The sequence below is a fragment of the Pristiophorus japonicus genome, chromosome 3 (assembly GCF_044704955.1).
Source record: "Pristiophorus japonicus isolate sPriJap1 chromosome 3, sPriJap1.hap1, whole genome shotgun sequence".
In the NCBI taxonomy this organism is placed as follows: Eukaryota; Metazoa; Chordata; class Chondrichthyes; family Pristiophoridae; genus Pristiophorus; species Pristiophorus japonicus.
This window is the reverse complement of record NC_091979.1, coordinates 215,079,547-215,104,261: the sequence shown is the minus strand read 5'-3', so window position 1 is coordinate 215,104,261 and position 24,715 is coordinate 215,079,547. Positions and strand designations below refer to the sequence as shown.

General features: G+C 50.4%; 1 protein-coding gene across 1 annotated transcript in view; it reads right to left on the bottom strand.

The window, feature by feature from the left end:
* trpm2 (transient receptor potential cation channel, subfamily M, member 2) overlaps positions 1 to 24,715 on the bottom strand; it is a 410,019-nt gene that overhangs the window by 2,854 nt on the left and 382,450 nt on the right. The window lies entirely within an intron of this gene.

Here is a 24,715-nt window from a genome sequence, read left to right as displayed (position 1 = left end):
CATTTGTTGGGCCCTCGCTGGGCTGCTGTGCAGCTGGCCTTGCTGGGCTGCCTGGTGTGTTGGGCCCTGCAGGGCTGCTGTGGATGATGGGTTCTGCTTCGCGTGGTTAACTGTGGTGCCGGTTGCCACTGGTGTGTATGTTGGAAGATCAAAAAAGGTAGGGTCCAAGGCGGGTTGCTCAGGATAGTCCGTGAATCTGAGTTTGATTTGGTCCAAGTGTTTCCGGTGAATGAGTCCATTTGAAAGTTTTACCCGAAACACCCTGCTCCCCTCTTTGGCCACGACAGTACTGGGAAGCCACTTGGGACCTTGTCCATAATTTAAAACAAATACAGGATCATTGATTTCAATCTCGCGTGACACATTTGCGCTATCATGGTGTGCACTTTGTTGAAGCCGCCTGCTCTCTACCTGTTCATGTAGATCAGGGTGAACTAATGAGAGTCTTGTCTTAAGTGCTCTTTTCATGAGCAATTCAGCAGGTGGGATCCCAGTGAGTGAGTAGGGTCTTGTGCGGTAGCTAAGCAGGACTCGGGATAGGCGAGTCTGCAGTGAGCCTTCAGTTACCCTCTTCAAGCCTTGCTTGATGGTTTGCACTGCTCTCTCTGCCTGACCATTGGACGCTGGTTTAAACAGGGCAGGTGTGACATGTTTGATCCCGTTACTGGTCATGAATTCTTTGAACTCAGCATTGGTAAAACATGGCCCGTTGTCGCTCACCAGGACATTGGGTAAGCCGTGTGTGGCAAACATGGCCCGCAGGCTTTCAGTAGTGGCAGTGGACGTGCTAGCCGACATTATCTCACATTCAATCCACTTGGAGTACGCGTCTACAACCACAAAGAATATTTTACCGAAGAAGGGCCTGCATAGTCGACGTGCACCCTAGACCACGGTTTGGAAGGCCAAGACCATAAACTTAGCAACACCTCCCTGGGTACGTTGCTTAACTGCGAGCATGTATTAGATCTGTGAACGCAGGACTCTAAGTCCGCATCGATACCGGCCACCACACGTGGGATCTGGCTATCGCTTTCATCATTACGATGCCTGGGTGGGTACTGTGGAGGTCATTGATGAAGGTGTCTCTGCCCTTCTTGGGGACCACTACTCGATTGCCCCACAGAAGGCAGTCTGCCTCCATAGACATTTCATCTTTGCGCCGCTGAAACGGCTTTATCTCTTCCGGCATTTCCACTGGACCAGCTCCCGTGAAGCACACAGCTATTGACTAGAGATAATAAGGGGGTCTGGCTTGTCCAGGTTTTGATCTGCCGGCCAGTGACAGTGATTGCTCACTCTCAAATGCTTCCATAACCACGGCTAGATCTGCGGGCTGCGCCATTTCCACCCCGTGGTGGGCAATGGCAGCCTACTGAGAGCATTGGCGCAGTTTTCTTTGCCTGGCTTGTGGCGGATGGCATAGTTCTATGTGAACAACGTGAGCGCCCATCTCTGGATGCAGGCCGATGCATTGGTATTTATCCCTTTACTCTCGGAAAACAGGGATATAAGTGGCTTATGGTCAGTTTCCAATTCGAATTTTAGCCCAAACATGTATTGATGCATTTTCTTTACCCCATAGACACACACTAACGCTTCTTTTTCAATCATGCTGTAGGCTCTCTCAGCCTTAGACAGACTCCTAGATGCGTAAGCAACCGGTTGCAGTTTCCCGAAATCATTAGCTTGTTGCAATACACACCCGACGCCATATGACGACACATCACATGCTAGTACCAAACACTTACATGGATCATACAACACAAGCAAGTTGTTTGAGCATAACAATTTTCTCGCTTTTACAAAGGCATTTTCTTGGCTTTTGCCCCAAACCCATTCGCCCCCTTTTCATAGTAAGACATGTAGTGGTTCTCGAAGTGTGCTGAGACCTGTTAAGAAGTTACCAAAGTAGTTCAAGAGTCCCAGAAATGACCGCAGCTCTGTCATGTTCTGTGGCCTCGGTGCGTTCTCGATTGCCTATGTCTTCGTGTTGGTGGGCCTGATGCCATCCGCCGCAATCCTCCTTCTCAAGAACTCCACTTCAGGCGCCAGGAAAACGCACTTCGAACGTTTTAACCTGAGCCCCACGCGGTTGAGTCAATTAAGAACCTCCTCCAGGTTCTGCAGTGCTCGACTGTGTTCTGACCTGTGATCAAGATTTCGTCCTGGAAGACCACGGTGTGCGGGACCAACTTCAGTAAACTTTTCATGTTTCTCTGGAATATCGTCGCGGCTGATCAGATTCCAAACGGGCATCTGTTATAAACAAAAAGAGCCTTGTGCGTGTTGATGCAGGTGAGGGCCTTCGATGATTCCTCCACTTCCTGTGTCATGTAAGCTGAAGTCAGATCCAGCTTCGTGAATGTCTTTCCTCCTGCCAGCGTTGCAAAGAGGTCATCAGCCTTTGGTAGTGGGTATTGGTCCTGCAGGGAGAAACGATTGATAGCTACTTTGTAATCACCACAGATTCTGATGGTGCCATCTCCCTTGAGGACTAGGACAATAGAACTGGCCCATATCGCTGAACTTAATCGGTGAAATGATGCCCTCTCGTTGCAGCCGGTTTAGCCGATCTCTATCCTTTCTCTCATCATGTACAGTACTGCTCTTGCCTTGTGATAGATGGGTCGCGCCCCCGGAATTCGGTGGATCTGCACTTTTGCTCCTTGGAATTTCCCAATGCCTGGTTCGAACAGCGAAAGAAATTTGTTTAAGACCTGGGCACACAAAGTGTCGTCAGCGGGCGATAGCGCTCGGACAACGTCTCAGTTCCAGCTCCTGCCAAGCAGTGTGGGACCATCGCCCAGAGTGATAGCTTGTGCACTGCTCCATCGTAGGAGACCTTTACGGTAGCACTGCCGATTACAGGAATCGATTCTTTCATGCAAGTTCTTAGTTTCATGCGAACTGGAGTTAAGACTGCCCTTGAGGCCTTGTTGTACCTGAACCTTTCGAAAGTATTTTTGCCCATGTTGGACTGGCTCATGCCCGTGTCCAGATCCATTGACACCAGGAGTCCATTTAGTTCAACATTCAGCATTATCTGGGGATAATTCGTGGTGAATGTTGCACCCCATGTACCTCTGCCTCCTCTGTCTGAGGCTCTAGTTCGTCGTGATCTTCCGTGGATCTGTCCTCCTCTGCAACATGGTGGTTTGCAGGTTTAACAGGTTTAGCAGCTCGCCTGCACGCTCGCTGGAGTTGTCCCATTGCTCCACAGCCCTTGCAAACGCACTCTTTGAATCGACATGAATGGAAACGATGATCACCCCCGCAGCGCCAACAAGGTTTTAATGGCCTTGCATTCATCACCCTTGATGGTGGACTCTGAGACATCTGCGGATGTGTAGCTGCAGGTATGTGTGACCTGCCCTGTGCATTACGATTCGAAAAAACATCACTTTGTTCACAGTACTTGTAGCAGCGCTTGTGTGCTGAGATATTTGCTTCGTATTGTTACTGGTGGCAATGAACGCCTGGGCTATCGCTATGGCCTTACTCAAGGTTGTGGTCTCTACAGTCAAAAGTTTGTGAAGTATGGTTTCGTGGCCAATGCCAAGTATGAAAAAGTCTCTGACGATGTTCTCCAAATGTTCTTCAAATTCGCAATGTCCTGTAAGATGTCTTAGCTCGGTGACATAACTCGCCACTTCCTGGCCTTCAGACCTTTTGTAGGTGTAGAACCGGTACCTCGTCATCAGAACCCTTTCCTTCGGGTTCAAATGCTCTCGGACCAGTGCGCACAAATCGTCGTACGATTTCTCCGTGGGTTTTGCTGGAGTGAGCAGATTATTCATGAGGCCATACGTTGGTGCCCCACAGACAGTGAGGAGGATCACCCTTCGTTTGGCAATGTTCGCTTCTCCATCTAGCTCGTTGGCTACAATGTATTGGTCGGTTGCTCCACAAAAGTTTCCCAATCAGCTCCATCTGAAAATTTCTCCAGGATGCCCACTGTTCTCTGCATCTTTGGGTTCACTATCTGTATCTCGTCACCAGTTATTGTGTATGGAGAAAGAGTCAGACTGAACACTGTGAGCTCAAAGTAAAGTGTGACCTTAGTCTTTTATTGCAGGACTCCATAGTGCCTCTCCAACCTGTGAAGCCTTCTTAAATACCGGTGCTCCTAAGGGATTATGGGATCCCTTGGGACTCCAGGGGATGAGCCCTCTGGTGGCTGTACAGAGTAAATACAAGTCCACATGTATAACAGTTTTGACTTTTGCTGGGATATGGATTCCATGGTCAGCAGTAGCTCTCCAGCAACTCATCTGAAGGGCCATTGCCTCTCTGTGAGTCTAGAAAGTCAGTATCAGCAAGCTATTCAATCGTAGAGCAATATCTCTCTCTCAATGTCTCTCTTTCACTCTCTGTCTCTCCCTCTTTCTATCTTTATTGTGCTCTCTCTATCTTACTCTTGTTCCCTTATATCTTGCTCTGGCTCCCTTTCTCTCTATCTCTAGCGTTCGCCCTATCTCTGTTTCTCGCTCTCTCCCTGTTTCTCTTTTTCTCTCTATATCGCTGTTGCGTCGTTATATATCTCACTCTCTATCTCTCACTCAGACACGGACACTTCCTATAGTGGTCACGAGTCACCGATCACGAGTTGGTAATGGTAACTCTCTCTAAACTGCCTGACAGAGATCAGCAAACAGGAGTAGACCGTTTAGTCTCAATAGGCTTGTATATCTTTTAAGAACTGTGATAATCCATTTCAGATTGCAAGTTTGATGCAGCTGCTCTGAGATGATTTGTCCATGCCACTGTCACAGGAATCTGTGATCAAGATTAGTTAAGTTACTCAGTTCTGGCAGTGTATTTAAAATGTTACTATGAAGGGTGTAAGCCTTGGCTTGTCAGAAGATTGTGGGGCCAAGCCTTACTTGAGACTGGAGAAGATAATCCAGGCTGACACTCCAGTGCAGTACTGAAGGAGTGCTGTACTGTCAGAGGTGGTGTTTTTCAGATGAGACGTTCACTCTCTCAGGTTGATGTAATCGAAAAGGAGCAGAGGAGTTCTCCCTGGTATCCTGGCCAATAGTTATCCTTCAATCAACATCTTATCTCGTTGCTGTGTACAAATTGGCTGCCGCATTTGCTACTTTACAACAGTAAGAAAGAGGTGGGCTTCAGGGCTTCAGCCCCTCCCATCAAGGTTCCTGCCCCTGCCCACTGGGCTCCATCTCAATAGCCCCCAAAACTAAGGTGGTAGATTGCAGACAATCCTGCCTAAGTGCTCTCCTTAATGATATTATTGCATCCCTCTGAGCCATTGGAAATAGCACTGGCAAACTGTGGTCAGAGAGGAGCATAGCATTGTTCTCATAAAATTTGCAATAGAAGTTTCTTCAGCCCGCAATCCTCCTTCTCTAACCCCTCCCCTCCGGGCTCCAGTCCCTCCCATCAGGGCTCCAGTCCCTCCCATCAGGGCTCCAGTCCCTCCCATTAGGGCTCCAGCCTCTCCCATCAGGGCTCCAGCCTCTCCCATCAGGGCTCCAGTCCCTCCCATCAGGGCTCCAGTCCCTCCCATCAGGGCTCCAGCCCCTCCCCTCCAGGCTCCAGCCCCTCCCATCAGGGCTCCTGTCCCTCCCATCAGGGCTTCAGCCCCTCCCATCAGGGCTCCAGCCCCTCCCATCAGGGCTCCAGCCCCTCCCATCAGGGCTCCAGCCCCTCCCCTCCGGGCTCCAGCCCCTCCCATCAGGGCTCCAGTCCCTCCCATCAGGGCTCCAGCCCCTCCCATCAGGGCTCCAGTCCCTCCCATCAGGGCTCCAGCCCCTCCCATCAGGGCTCCAGCCACTCCCATCAGGGCTCCAGCCCCTCCCCTCCGGGCTCCAGCCCCTCCCCTCCGGGCTCCAGCCCCTCCCATCAGGGCTCCAGCCCCTCCTATCAGGGCTCCAGTCCCTCCCATCAGGGCTCCAGCCCCTCCCCTCCGGCCTCCAGCCCCTCCCATCAGGGCTCCAGCCCCTCCCATCAGGGCTCCAGCCCCTCCCCACTGGGCTTAGCCCCTCCCATCACTGGGCTCCAGTCCCTCCCATCACTGGGCTCCAGTCCCTCCCATCACTGGGCTCCAGTCCCTCCCATCAGGACTCCAGTCCCTCCCATCAGTCCCTCCCATTAGGGCTCCTGCCCCTCCCATCAGGGCATCAGCACCTCCTCTGTGGGCTCCTGTTAAAGCTCACTGTTACAGTGTACAGCCTCCTGGAAGTCCATATAGACAATATCCAAAGACACTCCCATATCCACCATATATTAGTGACATCCTCAAAAAATCAACTACATTAGTCAGAGGTGACCTACCTTTCACAAATCCATGCTAGCTCTATTTGCTCACCTAATACTGTTCCTCATACTCAATCACTCAGTCTCTGATTAAAGATTCTGTAATTTCACCACAACTGGTGTTAAACTAACAGGTCTGTAGTTACCTAGTCTCGCTCTTTCTCCCTTTTTAAATAATAGGGTGATATTTGCCATTTTTTAATTTAAATTCCTGAATCTACAGTGTTTTCGATCATTATGACTAACACATCTGCAATTTCCTCACCTCTTTCTTCAAATTCCCTGAGGGTGGAAACCATCAGATCCTGAAAAATTTGTCTATCTTAAGTGCCATTATTTTCTCCATTACCATTTTTAACATATTAAATCCACTAAGCTTCTCACTCGACCTATTTTTATGTTCCCTTGTATCACTGTTATTTTTTTTTTTATTAATCCTCCAATATGTAAACAGATCCAAAGAATTAAGTTAACTAGTCTGCCATTTCCATATTTCCCATTATAGTCTAACCTGCTTCTGTCTTTAATTGGCCCTCATTCACCACTGCCACTTGCTTATCTTTATATTTCTATCCCTTGCAACATTTTGTTCATATTCCAATTTTGCAGCTCTTATTACTTTTGTTATATCCCTTTATTTTTGTATAATATCTTTCCAAGTTTGCTTGATTGCCACTTTTATTTGCATTTCTTTTAGCTTGATACTGTCTCTTACCTCATTTTTTGATCATGCTTGCTTAATGATACAAGTAAAGTATCCAACTAGTCATAGCCACAGAATCACCTGCAACAGCTTCTCTTTCTGCTCTTGCATCATTACCTCTGGTGTCCCCAAGGATCAATCCTTGCCCCCCTCCTATTTCTCATCTACATGTTGCCCCTTGATGACATCCTCCGAAAACACATCAGGTTCCACATTTACACTGACGACACCCAGCTCTACCTCACCACTACCTCCCTCGGCCCCTCCACTGTCTCTAACTTGTCAGACTGCTTGTCCGACACCCTGTTCTGAATGAGCAGGAATTTCCTCCGACTAAACATTGGGAAGGATGAAGCCATTGTCTTCAGTTCCCGCCACAAACTTTGATCCCTGACCACCAACTCCAACCCTCTCCCTGGCATCTGTCTGAAACTGAACCAGTCCATTCGTAATCTTGACACTAAGATGACCTTCCAACCACATATCTGCTTGATCACCAAGACTGCCTACTTTCACTTCCGTAATATCGCATGACTCCGACCTACCTCAGCTCATCTGCTGCTGAAACCCTCATCAACGCCTTTGTTACCTCTGGACCTGACTATTCCAATACTTTCCTGGCCAGCCATCCATCTTCCACTCTCCGTAAGCAGGAGCTTGCCCTTGCTCGCTGACCTACATTGACTCCTGCTCCGACAATGCCTCAATCTTAGAATTCTCATTCTTGTTTTCAAATCCCTGCATGGCCTCAACCCACCCTATCCAGCCCTGCAACCCTCCGAGATCTCTGTGCTCCTCCAATCTGGCAGCTTGCGCATCCCTGATTTTAATCACTCCACCATTGGCTGCTATGCCCTCACCTGCCTATGTCCAAAGCTCTGGAATTTCCTCCCTAAACCTCTCCGCCTCGTCACCTCTCTTTCCTCCTTTAAGTCGCTCCTTAAAACCAACCACTTTGACTTAAGCTTTTGGTCACCTGTCCTAATATCTCCTTATGTGGCCAGTGACAAATGTTTGTTCAATAACGCGCCTGTGAAGCACTTTGGGACATTAAAGGCGCTAGTTAAATGGAAGTTGTTGTTGTATCTATTGTGTATCTGTAAAGCATGTACTCTCATGTTCCGCCACCAGGGAGCTCTTCCCCTGAAGTCCCAAGGGATCTCAGCATCCCTGAGTGCAGCTTCATCTGTGTTAGGAGGACAATAACTGGCGACGAGAATACGAATCCAACGCACAGGTGCAACAAACTGTGGGCATCCTGGAAAAGTTTTCGGAGTGTGAGGACTGTGAAGCCTATGTCGAACGACTAGACCAGTACTTTTTGCCAATGAGCTGGACGGAGAAGGAAGCGCTGCAAAAAGGAGAGCGGTCCTCCTCACGGTCTGCAGGGCACCGACCTACAGCCTCATGAAGAATCTTCTGGCTCCGGTGAAACCCACAGATAAATCATATGAAGAACTGTGTACACTGGTTCGGGAGCATCTTAACCCGAGGGAGAGCGTACTGATGGTGAGGTATCAGTTCTACACGTGCCAGAGATCTGAAGGTCAGGAAGTGGCGAGCTACATCGCCGAGCTAAGGCGACTTGCAGGACAATGTGAGTTTGATGGCTACCTGGAGCAAATGCTCAGAGACTTTTTTGTACTGGGCATTAACCACGAGACCATCCTATGAAAACTTTTGACTGTAGAGATACCGACCCTCAGTAAGGCCATTGCGATAGCACAGGTGTTTATGTCCAGCAGTGATAACACCAAACAAATCTCTCAGCACACAAGTGTTAGCAATATTCATAAATTAACTGGAACTGTGTTTGCGAGCAGAAATGTACAGGGCAGAAACCACGAGTCTGCAACTGCCAGCAGGCCTCAGGTGACCCAGATGACTCAGAGTCCCCAACAAAGGATGAATGCAAGGCAATTCCCACCTTGTTGGTATTGTGGAGGCTTCCATTCAGCCTATTCATGTTGCTTCAAAGGGTATGTTTGCAAGAGCTGTGGAACAATGGGACACCTCCAATGAGCTTGCAACGGAGCTGCAAGCTCTGCAAAACCTGCTAACTACCACGTGGCAGAGGAAGATCAGTCTATGGTGGATCAAAGCAATTTCGAGTCTCAGAGTGAGGAGGCAGATGCTGAAGTACACGGGGTGCACACATTTTCAACGAAATGTCCACCTATAATGCTAAACGTAAAATTGAATGGCTTACCCGTAGCCATGGAAGTGGACACTGGCTCTAGCCAATCCATCATGAGTAAAAAGATGTTTGAGAGACTGTGGTGCAACAAGGCATTCAGACCAGCCCTGAGCCCCATCCACACGAAACTGAGAACATGCACCAAAGAGCTTATCACTGTCCTGGGCAGCGCCATGGTCAAGGTCACCTACGAGGGGACGGTGCATGAACTGCCACTCTGGATTGTCCCAGGCGATGGCCCCACACTGTTTGGAAGCAGCTGGCTGGGCAAAATCCGCTGGGACTGGGATGACATCCGAGCACTATCACATGTCGATGAGGCCTCATGTACCTAGGTTCTTAACAAATTTCCTTCCCTTTTTGAGCCAGGCTTTGGAAACTTTTCTGGGGCGAAGGTGCGGATCCACTTGGTCCCAGAGGCATGGCCCATTCACAACAAGGTGCGAGCGGTACCTCATATGATGAGGGAGAGAATGGAAATCGAGCTGGACAGGCTGCAACGCAAGGGCATCATCTCCCCAGTGGAATTCAGCGAGTGGGCCAGCCCGATTGTTCCAGTACTCAAAAGTGATAGCACGGTCAGGATTTGCGGCGATTATAAAGTAACTATTAATCGTTTCTCGCTACAGGACCAATACCCGCTACCTAAGGCAGACGACCTATTTGCGACGCTGGCAGGAGGCAAGATATTCACCAAGCTCGACCTGACTTTGGCCTACATGACGCAGGAGCTGGAGGAGTCTTCGAAGGGCCTCACCTGCATCAACACGCACAAGGGACTGTTCACCTACAACAGATGCCTGTTTAGAATTCGGTCGGCTGCAGCGATCTTCCAGAGAAACAAGTCACGGTGGTTTTTCAGGACGACATATTGGTCACGGGTCGGGACACCACCGAGCATCTACAAAACCTGGAGGAGGTCCTCCAGCGACTGGATCGCGTAGGGCTGCGGCTGAAGAGATCGAAATGCGTCTTCATGGCAACAGAAGTGGAGTTTTTGGGGAGAAAGATCGCGGCGGACAGCATTCTGCCCACAAGCGCCCAGGCCACAGAACGTCACAGAGCTGAGGTCGTTCCTGGGACTCCTCAACTATTTTGGTAACTTCCTAACAGGGTTAAGCACCCAGTCAGATGGTAGAAAAAAAACAAGTAATTGCTTTTGAGAAAGCCAGAAACATTTTATGCTCCAACAAGCTGCTTGTATTGTATAACCCGTGTAAAAGACTTGTGCTAGCATGTGACGCGTCGTCGTACGGAGTCGGGTGTGAATTACAACAAGCTAATATTGCGGGGAAGTTGCAACCTGTCGCCTATGCTTCCAGGAGCTTGTCTAAGGCCGAGAGGGCCGACAACATGATTGAGAAAGAGACATTTAGCGTGTGCGTTCGGAGTAAAGAAAATGCATCAGTACCTGTTTGGCCTCAAATTTGAGCTGGAAACCGATCACAAGCCCCTCACATCCCTGTTCGCTGAAAACAAGGGGATAAATACCAATGCCTCAGCCCGCATACAAAGGTGGGCACTCGCACTATCAGTATATAACTATACCATCCACTACAGGCCAGGCACTGAGAACTGTGCAGATGCTCTCAGTCGGCTACCATTGCCCACCACGGGAGTGGAAATGACGCAGCCTGCAAACTTATTGATGGTGGCACAGCCCGCAGACTTGTTGATAGTCATGGAAGCGTTTGAAAATGATAAATCACCTGTCACAGCCCGCCAGATTAGGACTTGGACCAGCCAAGATCCTCTGCTGTCCCTAGTAAAAAACTGTGTACTGCATGGGAGCTGGGCCAGCATCCCCATTAAAATGTAAGAGCTAATCAAGCCGTTCCAGCGGCGAAAGGACAAGCTGTCCATTCAGGCAGACTGCCTGTTGTGGGGTAACCGCGTAGTGCTACCCAAAAAGGGCAGGGAGACGTTCATCTCGGATCTCCACAGCACACACCCGGGTATAGTAATGATGAAAGCGTTAGCCAGATCCCACGTGTGGTGGCCCGGTATCGACTCTGACTTAGAGTCCTGTGTGTGGCAATGCAGCGTATGTGCTCAGTTGAGCAACGCGCACAGAGAGTTTGTGGTCCTGGCCCTCCAGACCATGGTCGAGGATCCATGTCGACTATGCAGGCCTGGTTCTCGGTAAAATCTTCCTGGTTGTGGTGGATGCTTTTTCAAAATGGATTGAATGTGAAATAATGTCAGGAAGCACTGCCACCGGTTCGTGACAACAGGCCATGTTTCACCAGTGCCGAATTGAAAGAATTCACGACCCGCAATGGGATTAAACATGTCACTTGGCCCCGTTTAAACCAGCCTCCAATGGGCAGGCAGAGCGGGCAGTATAAACCATCAAACAGAGCCTTAAACAGAAGGCTCACTCCAAACCCGCCTGTCCCGAGTACTGCTCAGTTACCGCACGAGACCCCACTCGCTCACAGGGATGCCCCCGGCTGAGCTACTCATGAAAAGGACACTTAAAACCAGACTCTCTCTGGTTCACCCCAACCTGCATGATCAGGTAGAGAGCAGGCGGCAGCAACAAAATATAAACGATGGTCGCGCCACTGTGTCAAAGGAAATTGATCTGAATGACCCTGTGTATGTGCTAAACTATGGATATGGTCCCAAGTGGATCGCGGGCACGGTGATAGCTAAAGAAGGGAGTAGGGTGTTTGTAGTCAAACTAGACAATGGACAAATTTGCAGAAAGCACCTGGACCAAACGAGGCTGCGGTTCACAGACTGCCCTGAACAACCCACAGCAGACACCACCTTTTTCGAGCCCACACACACACCCAAAGGATCAATGACACCACCCCGGACCAGGAAATCAAACCCATCACGTCCAACAGCCCAGCAAGGCCAGGCTCACCCAGCAGCTCTGCAGGGCCAACAACACGCCAGCCCAGCGAGGGCACAGCCAACACACCAGAACAGACATTTGTACCGAGGCAGTCCACCAGGGAAAGAAAGGCTCCCGACCGCCTCACCTTGTAAATAGTTTTCATTTTGACTTTGGGGCGGGGAGTGATGTTGTGTATGTGTAAAGCATGCACTCCCATGTTCCGCCACCAGGGAGCACATCCCCTGAAGTCCCAAGGGATCCCAGCATCCCTTGGGAGCACTGTATCTAAACCGGTCCCTAAGGCCTGTACCTCACTCTGAAGTGTCTTAATATAGACTGAGGTCACTGTTACTTTAACCTCCCTGTGTGCAGCCTCATCTCTGTTAGGAACACAATAGTATCATCATGGTGTAATGTTACAGTGCGCTGTCATTGGTGTATTGGTGCATCATTACCCTGTACCGTCATTACAGTTTGTTGTGACTGGTACATTGTTACAATGTTTTTAAAGTTGTCAGCCTGGTAAAAAGATCAGTATTAGTTTAGCTGGTATGTTGCTCGGAGGAGAGGAGGACTAAATGTAAGTATTGGAGTGATTATTAAATACATTCTGAAAGTGTTTATTGGTGTGAGATAAATTAAGATTGGAATGTTTTTTCTTTGCTGTTGTCTCTCATTTCAGTTTTAGGGCTTTGGTATGGAAGGGAAAATGGATGTGGTGGAACCGGGAAGTGGGATGGAATTCATTGGAACCGAAGTCCCTTGCAGAATCATGATTGACTGGCTGCCTCCTCCTTCGCTGTTGTTGCTGTTCCTGCTCCTCCTCCACCTCCTTGTCCTAGTCCTCTTCCTCCTCTTGCTCCTCCTCCTCCTGGTCTGCCTCCTCCTCTTCAGGTGGTGTGGCTATGCCTGGTGGCAATGGCTATGCCCTCATGATAGCGAGGTTGTGCAGCATGCAGGCGACGACGACAACGAATAGGGATACCCGTTCAGGCGAGTACTGGAGGACTCCTCCTGAGCAGTCAAGGTAGTGCAACATTTGCTTCAGCACTCCGATGGTCTGCTCAATGGTGGTGGCATGGCTCTTACTGTATAAGTGCTGTGCAGGAGTGTTGGGGCTGCGGAGGGCAGTCATGAGCCAGGTGAAGAGTGGATAGCCCGTGTCTCTGAGCTTCACTTAGGGGCTGAAATAGAGCTGGCACACCAGTCTGGTGCAAGATGAAGGCTGCTGCCAGGATAGCGGGCATTCATGGTGAGGATTCTGCGTGTGTGGTTGCACACCAACCGCACATTCATTGAGTGCCAGTGGTGCCCGCAAAGTGACATGGATGCAGTCAATGGCGCCCTGCACTATGGGGAAGACCACTCTCCTGACAAAGCCACATGCACGCTCGTGTTGCTTCTCTCTGCTCATGGAAGGAAATGTAGTCCCTCCTCCTTCTGTCATCATCATCATAGGCAGTCCCTCGGAATCGAGGAAGACTTGCTTCCACTCTTAAAATGAGTCCTTAGGTGGCTGAACAGTCCAATAAGAAAACCAGTCTCTGTCACAGGTGGGACAGATAGTGGTTGAGGGTAAGGGAGGGTGGGACTGGTTTGCTGCACGCTCATTCCGCTGCCTGCGCTTGATTTCTGCATGCTCTCGGCGATGAGACTCGAGGTGCTCAGCGCCCTCCTGGATGTACTTCTTCCACTTTGGGCGGTCTTTGGGCAGGGACTCCAAGGTGTCAGTGGAGATGTTGCACTTTATCAGGGATGCTTTGAGTGTGCCCTTGTAACATTTCCGCTGCCCACCTTTGGCTCGTTTGCTGTGAAGGAGTTCTGAGTAGAACGCTTGCTTTGGGAGTCTCGTGTCTGGCATGCAGACAATGTGGCCTGCCCAGCGGAGCTGATCAAGTGTGGTCAATGCTTCAATGCTGGGGATGTTGGCCTAGTCGAGGACGCTAATGTTGGTGCGTCTGTCCTCCCAGGGGATTTGTAGGATCTTGCAGAGACATTGTTGGTGGTATTTCTCCAGCGACTTGAGGTGCCTACTGTACATGGTCCATGTCTCTGAGCCATACAGGAGAGCGGGTATTAGTACAGCCCTGTAGACCATGAGCTTGGTGGCAGATTTGAGGGCCTGGTCTTCAAACACTCTTTTCCTCAGGTGGCCGAAGGCTGCAGTGGCGCAATGAAGGCGGTGTTGAATCTTGTTGTCAATGTCTGCTCTTATTGATAAGAGGCTCCCGAGGTATGGAAATGGTTCACGTCGTCGAGGGCTGCGCTGTGGATCTTGATGACTGGGAGGCAATGCTGTATCGCGAGGACAGGCTGGTGGAGGACCTTTGTCTTCCATAGAAACATAGAAAATAGGTGCAGGAGTAGGCCATTCGGCCCTTCGAGCCTGCACCACCATTCAATAAGATCATGGCTGATCATTCCTTCAGTACCCCTTTCCTGCTTTCTCTCCATACTCCTTGATCCCTTTAGCTGTAAGGGCCATATCTAACTCCCTCTTGAATATATCCAATGAACTGGCATCAACAACTCTCTGCGGCAGGGAATTCCACAGGTTAACAACTCTCTGAGTGAAGAAGTTTCTCCTCATCTCAGTCCTAAATGGCCTGCCCCTTATCCTAAGAACGTGTCCCCTGGTTCTGGACTTCCCCAACATCGGGAACATTCTTCCCGCATCTAACCTGTCCAGTTCCGTCAGAATCTTATATGTTTCTATGAGATCCCCTCTCATCCTTCTAAACTCCAGTGTATAAAGGCCCAGTTGATCCAGTCTCTCCTCATATGTCAGTCCAGCCATCCCTGGAATCAGTCTGGTGAACCTTTGCTGCACTCCCTCAATAGCAAGAACGTCCTTCCTCAGATTAGGAGACCAAAACTGAACACAATATTCCAGGTGGGGCCTCACCAAGGCCCTGTACAACAGCAGTAAGACTTCCCTGCTCCTATACTCAAATCCCCTTGCTATGAAGGCCAACATACCATTTGCCTTTTTCACTGTCTGCTGTACCTGCATGCCAACTTTCAATGACTGATGTACCATGACACTCAGGTCTCGCTGCACCTCCCATTTTCCTAATCTGCCGCCATTCAGATAATAGTCTGCCTTTGTGTTTTTTTCCCCCAAAGTGGATAACCTCACATTTATCCACATTATACTGCATCTGCCATGTATTTGCCCACTCGCCTAACCTGTCCAAGTCACCCTGCAGCCTCTTAGTGTCCTCCTCGCAGCTCACATCTCCACCCAGTTTAGTGCCATCTGCAAACTTGGAGATATTACACTCAATTCCATCATCTAAATCATTAATATATATTGTAAAGAGCTGGGGACCCAGCACTGAGCCTTGCAGCACTCCATTAGTCACTGCCTGCAGATGTTTAGCGTAAGGCCCATGCTTTCTTATGCCTCAGTAAATACGTCAACTATGTCATGGACTTCAGCCTCTGTATGTGCGCAGACGCAGGCGTCATCCGTGTACTGTAGCTCGACGACAGAAGTTGGGGTGGTCTTGGACCTGGCCTAGAGACACAAAGGTTGAACAGGTTCCCACTGGTTCTGTAGTTTAGTTGCACTCTAGCGGGGAGCTTGTTGACTGTGAGGTGGAGCATGGCGGCGAGGAAGATTGAGAAGAGGGTTGGGGCGATGATGCAGCCCTGTTTGACCCGGTCTGGGCGTGAATTGGATCTGTAATGGATCCGTTGGTAAGGATCACGGCCTGCACGTTCATCACCATTGTAAAGTCCTTACACACTACCACAAATCCACACGAGGCACGTTCTATGGACGAAATCACTCTGTGACTGCATCTTTATTCACAGGACCAAGAAGTGCTGATCCTGTGTGGGACCTCCCTTTTAATAAAACCTGGATGACCAGGTGAGGAGTGTCTCCCACAAGTTCACCCCCTGTGGTCAAGATGTGCATTTCTCAAGTATATACAGTATTGCAGTGTTGTTACATGAAGGTTACATACATGACATCACCTCCCCCGCCCCCCCCCAACGTCTCATTGGGATCATAGGTTAAGTCTTTCGGGTGGTCTGCACTCCCTCGTGGAGCGCCGCAGTTGGGGCTCTGGCTGTTGAGCCTTGGCCTGCATGTCTGTCCCCTGTGGTGATTCCGGCCTGTCCGGGCTGACCGCAGGGACTGTGCATGCTGCTGAATGTTCTTGTTGCTCATTCACTGGCGGTAGTGTGAATACCATCTCATGATCTTCCTCAGTGTCCATGCTGAACCTTTTTTTTAAACTTGGTCCAGATGCTTGCGGCATATCTGCCCATTGTTAAGTTTAACCACTATGACCCTATTCCCCTTTTTGTCTATTATAGTACCCTCAAGCCAATGGGGCCCCAAAGTGTGATTGAGAACAAATACGGGGTCATCAATTTCTATACATCTCCTCCTTGAATTATGGTCACGGTACTCATTTTGGGACTGGCGCTTGCCCTCAACAATGTCGGACAAGACAGGATGAATGAGGGACAGCCGAGCTTTGAGTGTACGTTTCATAAGGAGCTCCGCGGGCGGGACCCCCGTGAGCGAGTGCGGTCGGGACCTATAGGCCAGCAGGAGGCGCGATAGGCGGCATTGAAGGGAGGGACCTTGAATCCTGAGCATGCCTTGTTTTATGATTTGGACTGCACGTTCTGCCTGGCCATTGGAGGCCGGCTTGAACGGTGCTGTCCTGACATGATTGATGCCATTATCCGACATGAACTCGTAGCAAGTGAAACATGGGCCATTATCGCTAACAAGGATGTCCCTCAAACCATGGATCGCAAAGACCGCACGTAGACTCTCCACAGTGGTGGATGTCGTGCACGAATTCAAAATGATGCACTCGATCCATTTCGAGTATGCATCAACCACGATGAGAAACATTTTCCCCATGAACGGACCCGCGTAGTCTACGTGAATGCGTGACCATGGCCTGGTGTGCTAGGGCCACGGACTGAACGGGGCCTCCCTGGGGGCATTTCCCAGCTGAGCACACGTCGTGAACCTGCGAACACAGTGTTCCAGGTCTGAATCAATTCCCGGCCACCAAACGTGTGACCGGGCAATGGCCTTCATCAGCACCATGCCTGGGTGCTCGCTGTGGAGTTCCCTGATGAAAGCTTCCCTGCCCCTCTGGGGCATGACTACCCGGCTGCCCAATAGTAGGCAGTCGACTTGGATGGAGAGCTCATCCATCTGTCTGTGGAATGGTCTGACCTCCTCACGGCATGCACCGTGTGCGGGCACCCAATCCCCAGTCAGGACACATTTCTTAATCAAAGATAGGAGGGGATCTCTGTTGTTCCAGATTTTGATCTGGTGGGCTGTGATGGGGGAGCCTGTGCTGTCAAAGGCATCAACGGCCATGACCATCTCGGCGCTTTGCTCCGCTGCCCCCTCAGTGGTGGCCAGTGGAAGCCTGCTGAGCGCGTCAGCGCAATTTTCGGTGCCCGGCCGGTGCTGTATGGTGTAGTCTTACGCAGCCAGCGTGAGAGCCCATCGCTGTATGCGAACTGACACATTGGCATTGACAGCCTTGCTGTCGGACAACAGGGATGTTAATGGCTTGTGGTCCGTTTCTAATTCGAAGCTCCTGCCAAAAAGGTACTGTGCATCTTTTTCGCCCCATAGACACATGCGAGTGCTTCCTTCTCAACCATCCCATATCCACGTTCTGCTTGAGAGAGCGACCTGGAGGCATAAACCACAGGTTGGAGTTGGCCCTCAGCATTTCAGTGCTGCAACATGCACCCAACCCCATAGGACAATGCATCACATGTCAGAACCAATTTCTTACAGGGGTCATACAGGGTCAACAACTGATTTGAAAGTAGTAGATCATGTGCCCGATTGAAAGCCCGTTCCTGACAGTCCCCCCAAAACCAATCGCAACCTTTACGCAGGAGCACATGTAGCGGCTCCAACAATGTGCTTAAGTTCGGCAGAAAGTTCCCAAAATAGTTCAAGAGTCCCAGAAATGAACGCAACTCCGATGTGTTGCAGGGCCTGGGCGCTCGTCGAATCGCCTCTGTTATGGATTCGGTGGGCTGAATCCCGACTGCAGCAACCCTCCTGCCCAGAAATGCAACTTCGGGAGCCAAAAACACAAACTTAGGTTTCTTGAGTCGCAGGCCCACCCGGTCCAGTCGGCGTAGCACCTCTTCCAGGTTGTGGAGGTGTTCCTTGGTGTCCCGACCCGTGATGAGGATATCGTCCTGGAATACGATCATTCCAGGAATGGATTTGAGCAGACTTTCCATGTTTCTTTGAAAGATCGTGGCCACTGATCGAATGCCAAACGGGCACCTGTTGTAAACAAACAGTTCCTTGTGCGTGGTGATTGTGGTCAGTAGTTTGGATTCATCGGCCAGTTCCTGGGTCATGTAGGCTGAAGTAAGGTCCAACTTGGTGAACAGCTTGCCGCCTGCCAGCGTGGCAAAAAGATCCTCCGCTCTCGGAAGCGGGTATTGGTCTTGTAGGAACACCCAATTGATAGTGGCCTTGTAGTCGCCACAGATCCTGACCAAGCCATCCGCTTTTAGGATGTGAACAATGGGGCTCGCCCAGTCGCTGAATTCAATGGGCGAGATGATACCCTCTCTCAGCAAATGGTCCAATTTGTTTTCAATTTTCTCCCGCATCACATACGGCACAGCTCTGGCTTTGTGGTGCACTGGTCTGGCGTCCGGGGTGATGCAAATTACTACTTTGGTACCTTTGAACGTCCCGATGCCAGGTTGGAATAGTGACTCAAATTGCTGCAGGACCTGTGAGCATGAACTTCGCTCCACAGATGATACTGCATGCACATCCCCCCTATTTCCAGTTCATCTCGGCTAACCAGCTCCTCCCCAACAGTGCGGGACCATTGCCTGGGACAATCCAGAGCGGCAGCCGGATCACCGATCCATTGTGTGTGACCGCCAACATTACACTGCCTAGCACTGGAATGATTTCTTTGGTGTACTTCCGTAATTGAGTCTCAATGCGTTCTAGTTTGGGTCTGCTGGCTTTGAGTGGCCATAGCTTTTCGAATTGTTGAACATTCATGAGTGACTGGCTGGCCCCCGTGTCCAGCTGCATACGTACCGGGACGTCGTTTAATAGGACATTCATCATCATAGGTGGCGTTTTGTTATATGAGTTGTGAATGTTTGCCACATGAACCCGCTGAACTTCAGCATCCATTGATTTGCCCCAAGCGTCATCCTGCCTCGCAGACCCCTCTTCTGGTCCATCCACCTCGTAAATTAGCCTGGTCGCAGACTTCCTGCACATTCTGGCTAAATGGTCAGTGAGGTTACAATTTCTGCAGGCGAACTGTTGAAACCTGCAAGTCCTGGCAGCATGTCTGCCCCCACACCTCCAGCATGAACTGAGATTCCCATTGTTGTGAACAAAAGAGCTGTTACCAGGCATTCCTCGCTGATTGTCCCTTTGACTGCTCTTGAGCACCCATCAATGGCCCCATCCCAGAACGCATTGTCCACTGAGATGGCGTAAATGTCCATTCGGCCTGCCATTTTCTGTGTTGAAAACCTGTTCTGGGGTCTATTGCTGCCTGGGGTGTGTCGAACTGCCCTTGCCTGCCTGCTGGGCTCTGAGTCGCGTTTATGATATTGACCCCCTGATCCATCGCCACGTTGGAGTCAGAGTTGTGCGCGTATATTATCTTGGTTTCCTCCTCCCCCGCCATAAAAGTCTGAGCCAGCAACGCCGTCGCTTCCAAGGTCAAGTCCTTGGTCTCGATTAACTTCGGAAAATCCCAGCATGACCGATGCCCTCAATAAAGAAATCCCTTAGCATCTCCCCGCTGCAGGCGTCTGTGAACACAGAGGCTGGCCAAGCGCCAGAGATCCGCAACGAAGTCCGGATGCTCTGTCCTTCCTGACGTCGGTGGGTATAGAATCTGTGTCGGGCCATGTGTATGCTGCTCACTGGTTTGAGGTGCTCACTGATTAGTTTGCTGAGCTCTTCAAAGGTTTTGTCCGCCGGCTTCTCGAGTGCTAGCAGGTCTTTCATGAGCGCGTAAGTCTTAGATCCACAGCTGGTCAGTAGATGAGCCCTTCGCTTGTCAGCCGCTGCCGCTCCCAGCCAGTCCTTTGTGACAAAGCTCTGCTGAAGCCTCTCAATGAAATCGTCCCAGTCCTCACCAGCACAGTACCGTTCATCTGTGCTGTCGGTGGCCATTCTCGTGAGTCGTTGATTCCTGTTTCTCGTCGCCACTGTAAAGTCCTTACACAATACCACAAATCCACACGAGGCACATTCTATGGACGAGGTCACTCTGTGACCTGCACCTTTATTCACAGGACCAAGAAGCAATGACCCTGCGTGGGACCTCCCTTTATATACCTAGATGACCAGGTGAGGAGTGTCTCCCACAAGTTCACCCCCTGTGATCAAGGTGTGCATTTCTCAAGTATATACAGTATTGCAGTGTTGCTACATGAAGGTTACATACATGACAACCATCCTCCACCTGCTCCTTCTGTACAGAGCATCTGTGACCTCGCGGATGGAGCAATGGTCAACAAACTGGGAGATGTTGGAGATGTCCCTGTTGCTCCCTGGAATGCTCCATTAGCATAGAAATTGAGCGCGATGGTGACTTTGACTGTCACTGGAAGAGCCGTCCTTACCCTGGTCTGGTTGCAGCAGATGGCAGTGCTCTGTGACCACATCCTTGCTGAAGCACAGCCTTCGAACACACTGTTCCTCAGATAAATTGATGAAGGAGAACTGCTGCCGGAATACCCTGGGAGGGTAAGGTCTCCCGTTGGCAACCATGTTGGGCCTTCTCCCACTGACCACATTTTGCTGCCTTTCTCCCTGTCCCTCCCTGTCTCTCTCCCTGTCTCTCTCCCTCTCCCTGTCCCTCTCCCTATGTCTCTCCCTGTCCCTCTCTCTGTCCCTGTCATGTATTCAACCAGCATTGTAACCCATGTATAAACTGACCTAAGTTGTACACCGTGAGAACACTGACCACTAGGTGGGAGACACTCCTAACCTGGACCTTCAGGTATAAAAGGGGAAGCTCCACCCACCTTCATCACTTGAGTGCTAAGGAATAAAGGACAGGTCACAGACTGACCTTCTCTCAAGCATGGGCCTCGTGTGCATTTATACTGTGTAGTAAAGACGTATCAATGGCGACAAGAAACTGGGATTTAAACCACGCGAGCATGGCCACTAGCAGAACAGACGAGAGGTACTGTGTTAAGGAATGGTTGGGACAGAGATTCAACATTGTTAAAGCAGCACACAGTTCTCCAGGCAGACAAGGGCAGTCAGGCATGCCCCAACATGTAGTCGAACCCAGAGGGGGAGTTCGTCAGAGACAATGGCAAGCTGAACAGCGATTCACGCCATTGCAAGGGACAATGCGGCCAGTAATGGGGCCATCAACACCTGTTAATGGTGCACTCAAGGACAATAACAGGGGCAGTCAGGGACGATCGACTGGCAAGGGACCTTTTGTTTCAAACCGTAACTCATGCTGGAGGCGTAGAGACATACATTCAGCCGGAGTTTGCAGAGATGAGCAAAATACCTGCAGAAATTGCAGAAATGGACACTGGAGGAAATCGCTGGAAGCTGAAGTTCAGCGAGTTCATGTGGAGCATGTATACATTTCATACACCAGGACGCCACCGATAATGATGAAAGTGCTCCTCAATGGCATCCCAGTAACAATGGAGTTAGACACGGGTGCCAGCCAGTCCCTGATGGGCATCAAACAGTTCGAAAAGTTGTGGGCATCCAAGGCCAGGAGGCCAAAATTATCACCGATTGACGCACAGCTACGGACTTACACAAAGCAAATCATTCCGGTGCTAGGCAGCGCCACGGTAGTTGTGACCCACAAAGATTTGGAGAACAGGTTGCCACTCTGGATTGTCCCAGGGGACGGTCCCGCACTACTGGGGAGGAGTTGGCTTGCTGTCATGAACTGGAAATGGGGCGATGTCAATGCAATTTCCTCTGTGGAGCGAGTATCATGCTCACATGTCCTGGACAAATTTGACTCATTATTTCAACCCGGCATTGGCACTTTCATGGGGGCCAAGGTAGTGATTCACATAAACCCGGACGCCAGACCAGTACACCACAAAGCCAGAGATGTGCCGTACGTGATGCGGGAAAAGAGAGAAGGCGAATTGGACCGCCTGTTGAGGGAAGGCATCATCTCGCCAGTCGAATTCAGTGACTGGGTGAGCCCGATTGTGCCGGTGCTCAAGGCGGATGGGTCGGTCAGGATATGTGGCGATTACAAGGCCACCATCAATCGGGTGTCACTCCAAGACCAGTACCCGCTACCGAGAGCAGAGGACCTCTTTGCGACGCTATCCGGTGGCAAACTTTTTTCAAAATTGGACCTGACCTCAGCTTACATGACCCAGGAGCTGGCGAGTGAGTCGAAGAAGCTGACCACCATCACGACTCACAAGGGGTTGTTTGAGTACAACAGATATCCGTTCGGGATTCGCTCGGTCGCCGCTATCGTCCAACAAAATATGGAAAGCCTCCTCAAGTCGATTCCAGGGATGGTGGTTTTTCAGGACGACATCCTCATTACGGGTTACGATACTGAAGAACACCTCTACAACCTGGAGGAGGTGCTATGCAGACTGGACCGGGTAGGGCTGCGACTGAAAAAGGCGAAGTACGTCTTCCTAGCTCCAGAGGTAGAATTCCTGGGGATGAGGGTAGCAGCAGACGGGATCAGCCCTACTGCATCCAAGACGGAAGCGATCCAGAGAGCACCCAGACCCCGTAACACGACGGAGCTGCGTTCGTTCCTGGGACTCCTGAACTATTTTGGTAACTTTCTTCCCAAATTGAGCACACTGCTAGAGTCGCTACACGTGCTTCTACGTAAAGGTCGCGAATGGGTCTGGGGGGACAGCCAGGAAAGGGCTTTTAATAGAGCACGCAATTTGTTATGTTCCAACAATCTGTTAATGCTATATGACCTATGTAAGAAACTTGTGTTAACGTGCGATGCATCGTCCTATGGTGTCGGGTGTGTGTTCCAGCATGTCAATGCCAAGGGTCAGTTACAGCCGGTAGCTTATGCCTCCAGGAGTCTGTCCCAGGCAGAAAGGGGCTACGGGATGGTAGAAAAGGAGGCGCTCGCATGTGTATATGTGGTAAAGAAAATGCACCAGTACCTGTTTGGCAGGAAATTTGAGCTGGAGACAGATCACAAACCCCTAACATCCCTTTTGGCCGACAACAAGGCCATAAATGCAAACGCATCGGCCCGCATACAGAGGTGGGCACTCACGTTAGCTGCCTATGACTACACAATTCGGCACAGACCGGGCACCGAAAACTGCACCGATGCACTCAGCAGGCTCCCACTAGCCACCACTGAGGGGGCTACCGAGCATGGTGCTGAGATGGTCATGGCTGTTGAAGCTTTCGGAAGCGAAGGCTCACCCGTGACAGCCCATCAGATTAAAGTCTGGACAAATAGAGACCCGCTATTGTCTCTAGTCAAGAAATGTGTCCTGAATGGGGACTGGGCAGCCACGTACAGGGCATGCTCTGAGAAATTTAAACCATTTCACAGGCGCAAGGATGAACTCTCGATTCAGGCCGATTGCCTACTGTGGGGAAACCATGTAGTCATGCCCCAGATGGGCAGAGGGGTGTTCATCAGAGAACTCCACAATGGGCACCCGGGCATTGTCACGATGAAGGCAATTGCCAGGTCACACGTTTGGTGGCCAGGGATAGACGCAGATCTGGAACTTTGTGTTCGCAGGTGCAACACGTGTGCCCAGCTGGGCCAAGCGCCCAGGGAAGCCCCCCTTAGCCCCTGGCCATGGCCCGCCAAGCCTTGGTCACGCATCCATGTGGACTACGCAGGTCCTTTCATGGGGAAAATGTTTTTGGTTGTAGTAGACGCCTACTCCAAATGGATCGAGTGTGACATTTTAAATTCATGCACATCCTCTGCCACGGTAGAAAGCCTACGAGCAATGTTCGCCGCCCACGGTCTACCGGACATCTTGGTCAGCGACAATGGCCCGTGCTTCACAAGCACTGAATTCCAGGACTTCATGGCAGGCAATGGAATTAACCATGTTAGAACGGCACTGTTCAAGCCGGCCTCAAACGGCCAGGCAGAACGAGCAGTGCAGATAATCAAACAGGGGATGCTCAGATTCCCAGGGGGGGTTCCCTACAAACCCGCTTATCACGCCTCCTGTTGGCCTATTGATCCCAACCACACTCGCTCACAGGGGTTCCACCCGCAGAGTTACTAATGAAAAGGACGCTCAAAACCCGATTATCCCTTATACACCCCACCATGAAAGAAATTGTCGAGAGCAGGCGCCAGTCACTATGGGCCCAAGTTTCCACATGATTCGCGCCTGATTTTTAGGAGCAACTGGTGGAGAACGGACTATTTTAGAAATCGCAATTCTCCACATTTTTTTTTCTGCAGTTCTAGTCAGGTAGAACAGTTCTAGTTTAGAACAGAATTTTTTCTTCAAAAGGGGGCGTGTCCGGCCACTGACGTCTGATTTGAAAGTTTCCACAGTGAAAACGTACTCCAAACTAAAGTAGAATGGAGCCAGTGAAGATTTTTGTAGAACTGAAAAAACCTGTTCTACACATTAAAAAATCAGGCGCAGGTTACAAATTAGGCGTCCAGAACGAGGTGGGGGGGGA